Source organism: Bos indicus x Bos taurus, chromosome 9, assembly GCF_003369695.1.
Source record: "Bos indicus x Bos taurus breed Angus x Brahman F1 hybrid chromosome 9, Bos_hybrid_MaternalHap_v2.0, whole genome shotgun sequence".
Taxonomy (NCBI): Eukaryota; Metazoa; Chordata; class Mammalia; order Artiodactyla; family Bovidae; genus Bos; species Bos indicus x Bos taurus.
Genome location: NC_040084.1, coordinates 22,065,846 through 22,073,134, shown reverse-complemented (window position 1 = coordinate 22,073,134; position 7,289 = coordinate 22,065,846). Strand labels below are relative to the sequence as shown.

At 42.4% G+C, this 7,289-nt stretch overlaps 1 non-coding gene across 1 annotated transcript; it reads left to right on the top strand.

Annotated features, from left to right (window-relative positions):
* Positions 1-337: 337 nt before the first annotated feature.
* On the top strand, positions 338-410 carry TRNAG-CCC. The gene has a single exon. It is a non-coding gene; the product is annotated as a tRNA-Gly (tRNA).
* The last annotated feature ends 6,879 nt before the right edge of the window (positions 411-7,289 follow it).

The window sequence follows — 7,289 nt, the reverse complement described above, 5'->3', positions numbered from 1 at the left end:
GGGCAGGAAGCAAGCACAGGTGGAGGGATGGCTACACTGTGGATCGGGGAAGGAGTCAGGGCCTGGAGAACAAAAGGAGGAGTGACTGAAGTAGGAGGGAGGAAACAGGAAGGATAAGAGGTTATGATCAAAGAACGGGCTGTTGAGATCTAAGAGTTCAACAGTGAAAGAAAATCCAAACTGACCATGTGCAGCATGTGAAAAAGGCCTGTCTCTTGAACAAGAGAACAGAGGAAGTGGAATGAGATAATGATGGAGAGGTGGGCCTGAGCTAGATGAGGGAGGGCCTTCATATAAAGAGTTGAGGTTTCCACCTAAACAGGCTGAGAGGGGGACTTCCCTGGTGGTCCAGTGGCTAAGACTCTGAGCTCCCAATGCAGGGGGCCCAGGTTCGATTCCTGGTCAGGGAACTAGATCCCACGTGTGGTAACTAAGACCTGGCATAGCCAAATAAATAAATACTTTAAAAAAATAGATTGAGAAATTACTAAAGGGATTTAAAAATGGCAGTGACATTTAAGAGCCTTTGAAAGGCAATGATCAGATTTTTTGGAAAGACCACTCTGGAGGCTCCTTTGAGAATGGATTATAGGAGGGCAAGAAGGAAATCAGGACAACATTTGATTGGTGATTGCGATAGTTTAGGCAAGAGACAGTGATGATGTGAACCTAGAAGGTGACAGTGGAGGGAGACGGGGAAATGAATAGCCGCAGTATATAACTGGGACATAGAACCAATAGGACTTGGTGGTGGATTCGATTATGAGCGTCAGGACAAGCAAGAAGACAAAGGAAATCTCTAAATCTTGGTCTTTTGCAAAGTGATAGTGGTTCCGTTTATTGACAACAGAATATTAGGTAAGAAACTGGATTTCTTTTTTAATTTTTTTAAACTTCATATTGGAGTATAGCTTATTAACAATGTTGTGATAGTTTTAGGTGTACCATGGAGCAACTCAGCCATACATATACATGTGTCCATTCTCCCCTAAACTCCCCTCCCATCCAGGTTGCCACATAACATTGAACAGAGTTCCCTGTGCTATTCAAGGAGGTCCTTGTTGGAGAAACCAGACTTGGTGAGGGCAGATGGGGGTAACAGAGAGTCAAGAGTGCTCATTTGATTATATTACAAAATGTCAAAACAGATAGTTGGATATTTAAGTCTGGAGCACAGAAAAGAAATCAGAGATAAAGCATAATTTTGGAAACAGTATGAGGTACCTCCCCCAATGCTTTCTTTCCCATCACCACTGTGTGGCACCCATATTATTAGGAGGGAATTGACTCCTCACCTGAAATCTGACATGGATTCATGACTGTTTTATCTTCATCAAGATAATCCTCTCCTATGTCATTGTTATTGACTTAGGTAACTTAGATTGAAGCCACCCTGCACATGGCATTACCTTATCCAAAGGAAATAGATTAGAAGTATGTCTGTGAAAAACTGGGGCCCATGGGACATGTGGAGTCACACTTCTGGGATCTTCTAAGAAAGAATGTTTCCTGTTCTTCTGAGAGCATGAAGAAAGCAACTAGAAATCAACCTTCTCTCTCATTTTAGCAGCATGATTTGTGATTAATATCTGTAACTGCTGTAGCCATTTTCTCAACACGAAGGACATCAGCTTGAAATGAAGCCAATAACATTGGAGGTGGGACAGACACTTAAAAAGAAATTCCTGATAATGTTGCTGAAGCCACGAAAACTATCTTGCATCTGAACTTTTCAGTTATGGGAACCAATAACCCCCCTTTATTACTTAAGACAGTTTGATTTTTGGTTATTTGCAGTATGAGTCCTAACTGATGACTCTGAAGTCACTAGCACACAAATAGTATTTCATCTCAGGGAATAAGTGCTGAGAAGGAGGACTAAATCCGAGGCATTGCAACCTTAGAGCCTGGGCCAAGGAAGAGGAGGAGCATGAGAGACAGAAAAGCAGTGGGCAGGAACATAGGAGGAAACTAAGGAAGGTGTGGAACTATCAAGGGGGAAATGTGTTTGAAGAATGAGGAAGTGGTCCCCTGTTTGACAGCTCTTGGGAGTTCAGGTTACATGAGGGCAGCAGGTACATGACCTTGGGAATGGCAACATACAGCTTGTCAGTAACCCTGTTAAGTGCAGTCAGGGGAGGGGAGAAGGGGGTTTGGGGGTGAAGACAGTATGTAGACATACATTTTGAGAAGTTTTGCTCCGAAGATGAGAAGAGCAGTGAGTCAGGAGGAGAGGGTGCTGTGGGGCCGAAGGAGTGTTTTAATTGTACTCATCGTTGGTTTTTTGAGAATGAAACACATAAGCATGTCTATATGCTGAGGGATTCAGAGAATGAAAAATAAAGGATGGGGGGAAGAAGTGCAAGGGTGGAGGGCCTCCTGGTAAAAATGAGAGAGAGATGGCTCCAGAGGGTCAGAAGAGATGCTGAGTAGGAGCAGAAGCACCTCTTCCCTCAGCAAAGGGGAGAACAAAGAACACGAGTGGGTAAGAGAAGGCTTGTGGGAATTTCTCCGGTGGTCCAATGCAGGGGGGCCCAGGTTCAATGCCTGGCTGGGGAACTGGATCCCACATGCCACAACTAAACATCCAGCGTGCCCCAGCTGAGACCCGGCACAGCCAAAATAGAGAAAAATAAAAGAAGGTTTGTGGATTTGTGCTATGAAATCGGAGAAGCATCTGTTCTGTTTTCTCGGTTGAGTGTGAGTGAATGTCATCAAGATGTAAGGAAAACCTGTCATCAAATGTGGTCATGACTTCTCGGCAGGACAGAAATTTTCTTTGTTAGGCTCATGGAAAATGACCTTTTACATTCCCCAGGGTGTAAAATTCTTCATGGTGAATTTGTCTATTGGATTCTAAAAGGGACGCTTTATATTTTTTGAAAGTTTTATGCAGATGGGGTGGGAAGGGGTCATGGAGGGGAAAGGGAAAAGTGAAAAGTTTTGGGTTCAGGCAACGGGATTCAGGTTCTCTTAAAGCTGGCTTTTATAAAAGGGAAATTTAAAACTTTCCACCTGAAATATTTATAAGCCAACGACATACTCTTTTCTCTCCAACAGGGAGTAATTTGCCATTGTCAAGTTAGCTCACATCTGTGGTCTTCACTGACAGGAGTTCTGACCATTTTCTTCTTTCTTCAAATTTCCTCTAGTTCTCTGGTACTATGAAAAGTTGGAAAAATAACTTATAACACTTAAAAATCAAAGCTATAACTATGGTATATATTCTTCATAGCCTAGAAGAAAATAAAATATCATATTCAATTTCTCTGGACAGTTTAATAATAAGCACCAAGTTGAGAAATTGTTCAGTGTTTCAAGGTGATTAGCCTGACTTCTAGTTATAAGTTATGTAGGGGGTTCTTATTACATCTTAATGATAGGTTTTACCTAACAAAATAATTTAATCAAACTCTTATAAAGACATGTGGGGACGTCCCTGGTGGTCCAGTGGTTAAGACTGCACTTCCACTGCAGGGGGTGCAGTTTTGATCCCTGGTTGGGAACTAAGATTCCACATGGTGTGTGGCAAGGCCAAAATACAAACAAACAAAAAACCCACGTGGAGGAGAAGAGTGTAGATTATTGTTTTGTAAACACTCTGATGGATTTGTCCTCATTTTAGGCAGTACAAACTAACTTATTTTGCATAAAGCCACTTAAAAGACTTGAAACACAACTTCTTTTGTGTGTAAAGAAAAAGCCCATCATATCCACCTGGGGTACTGGCTGCAAATCCTGATGACATGTAGCTGAGAACAAGGACTAGTTTCATTCAAAATCAAATTCAGCCCAATTGTATTGTCTGTGAAGCCAAGTAGCTTGGGAGCAGGGATGAAAATACAAGCCTTAATAGTTATGCTGTTCAAAACACATGACCCAGGAAAGGGTAAACCCACACATTTATAAAACACTCTGTGGGTCAGTTCTAGGCTTTTTGATAGGGCATCAATTAAGACCACCTTAAAGAAGCTTTGTTAGAACAGAAGATTTCAATCATGGTCTTTCTAGCTACTAATGTATAACTGTTTGGTTTTAAAGTAAGTTTTAACTTAAGACATATAACTGTACATGGTATATGTCTGTGTGGTGAGTGTATATTAAAAGTTTGTTTTCACATCATTAGAAAAGTTTCTTTAATGAAGGGACCAGAGTGAATGGTGGAGGCAGTGACAGGTGAGCGAGTCCAGTAGATGTGATCCCGTTTTAAAGCTGATCTTGAAAGTGGTTCTCTAACTGTATTGAACAGGTCAGCAACTCAGGGCAAGAGTATAAAGGTATTTCTTACAGAAGTGGAGCTCGCTGAGTAATCCCTACTCTGGAAATGTCAGATATGGATTCACTGGGATGAAACTGTTACTGGGATTATCTGTAAAAATTTGATGTGCTTTCAGGATGCAGCCAGGAGAATGAAGTTTGAGTGCTCACTCATGTCTGACTCTTTGCAACCCCATGGACTGTAGCTCGCCAGGCTCCTCTCTCTGTGGGGTTTCCCAGGAAAAAATACTGGAGTGGGTTGCCATTTCCTGCTCCAGACGATCTTCCTGATCCAGGGATCAAACTCACATCTCTTGCATCTTCTGCACTGGCTGGCAGATTCTTTTCTACTGTGCCACCTGGGAAGCCCGAAGTTTGACTATACCTATTGGCTAATTACTGATCCCAGCTGGTAATGACCATACTTATTGTTTTTATTTTTTCTCAATTTGGGCAAGTTCTCTCAGTCCCCTGCCAAGCTCAAAAGAAGAGAAGGTAAGGGCAACAAGTAGAAAAAGAAAATAAAAGCCCCAATCATCAACCTTGGATTTGTGCCTTTTTCTCTTAAATCCTCTTCCTTATTTTGGTAGCAGAATACCATGTTCTCTCATTGGGATTTTGAAGCCTTTCACCAGCTTTGTTATGCACTCAGATATAGCCCAGAGTTAGGTAGTCATTTAGACACAACTGTTTGTTTTTCATCAAGTCATCTGGACCTATCTGCAGTGACACATTGGCAGCGCCAATCGGACCTGCTCACAGCCCTGTCAGGAAAGATGAGCCTCGGGTGGCCTGTGCTAATTTCCTATTCATGGAGTTCCGTATCATTCATAGCATAAGGAAAACCAAATAAACTCTGCTCCCTTTCAAGAGGAGCAGGCAGGTTTCAATTTTCTCTTGGATATGGCCAACAATCAGAATTTTTAGGCCAAAGATAGTGGAAGAGTTAATGTTTTTCTTCTTTTAAAAATATCTAGGCATATTAAGCTAAAGCAGTGAAAGTTCAGCTAATTATACCTTTTGCTTTTGTTCACCGTTTTTCTCAAGTTGACAGAAAAGCACAAAACTACAAGTATGATAGATTTGGGGTGAAAGCCAAGATTTGTCTATGGTCTAATCTCACTCTACCCTGTGGTTCTGACTCCTTCCTCTGTCATTGGCAATATGGGGTGTCCCCAGCCCAGAGTGACTGTCAAGTTCTCCATCCCTAATGTGGGGCTTTTAAAAAGTGTGTTCCACACACAAACAGTATTGCTCAATGCTCCCCGTATGAGGGTTATATATGGTCTATTTATATGAGACTTGACCATGTGAGACTTGTTTCCGCCAATAAAATGGGTGCCACTTCCAGCAAGATCTTAAGACCATGGCAAGATTCTACAGTTTTCTTTTGATTTCCACCATGAGACCAGCAGTGGTGTATATGGGAGCTGCCCTCTTAGTCTTCATCCAAGAGTGAAGAAGATGTTGAAAAGATCTACGGCCACCTAGCAGTTGTCATGTAAAGTGAAAGAGAAGAGAAACATTGTTGTAAACCACTGAGATTTCATTGCAATGGCATGACCCACCTCATTCTTATCAATACACTGTCAGGAACAAAGGGGGCTCTCTGTTTTCAAATGAATTTTGAAAATGATACATATACTGTCCCACATATGTTATTATATAATAATGTACACTGGCATTGTAAAAGATGTAAAAAAAAAAAAAATCCTGCAGGAAAGAAACTGGCTTACCATTGTGATCTAGCATTTTCCCAGGAATCTTGATTAAAGAATTATTTTTTAACATAATACTTAATAACTTTTCACCAAACACTTTTTTTGAAGAGCTTCCCTAACACATTTTTTTCCTTTCCCATTACTTAAAGAAAGGTTGATTCATGAAGCTGATGGCTCTTGTGAACTTTTGCCAACCATTCATTACTAGTTTCATTCCTTTGTTCACTCATTCAGTCAAGAAAAAACATATCAGGTACTAGAGGTAGTGTTGAAGGTACTGAGGTCTCCCACTGCTATCCTGTGGCTGTGAAAGAAATATCACTGTCATTGATTTCTGTAAGTCAATTTCATTTCTAATGGTGTGTCTAAGTGCATGCTTTTGAGAGCACGATTACAGCCGGTCACTTCTCACATGCCCACTGTCCAGTTCCACGTGGTGGCTTCATGACTGGGGAGTTAACATTGTCCTGTTAGTCTCATGTCAAACCTGGACTGTGTGAGCATCTCTGCAGGGGTCCCTGTGATCCTGTATCCTTGGATGGCATTACCCACTCTGTCCTTCTGCTGCCTTAATGGTTCTGCAGGGAAGCAAGTTTCAGTTGCTTGCTCCAGGAGTACAGGAGGTGGAATTCTATGACAGCCTCCACGATTCCTGGCTCCAGGGGTACACACGCCTTCCCTTAGTGATCAACAAACAGTAGTCTGGGTACTGCTGTGTAGAGATTTTGCAGGTGTAACTGAAGTTCTGAATCAGTTGACCTTACATTAGGGAGAGCATTCACGTGGAACTGACCTAATTACCTAAGTCTTTTACAAGCGGAGCGTTTTTCCTGCTTATAGAGGAGGACGTCAAGGATTCAAAGCACGGGAAGGATTCAACACACCACTGTTGGCCTGAAGGGAGAATGGAGAGCGGCCCTGACTGGCGGCCAGCAGGGGAGCATGGGCCTCAGCCCCACGAGCGCCAGGAAACTGAGTTCTTCCAATCCAAGTGAGCTTGGAGTGGATTTCTCCCAGCCTGGCTGACACCCTGACTTCAGTCTTGTGATACTCTGAGCAGAGATCCAGCTCCACCAGATTGGACCTACAGGACAGAATTGTAGCTTGTAAATGAGACTGGCTGGTTCTACAGAACCAAAACCGTGAGTGGTATTTTAAGCTTCCAGCTTTGTGGGGACAGGTGATGTACCAAAAGAAAACCAGCACGTACACCCCAGGCCTTGTCTTCAACTCCCATCTGGGGTCTCTGTTTCCAGTTTGGAGGCGAAATCAGAGCAAGAGGGAAGCTTGGGCAACCTTATTTCTTCAAAA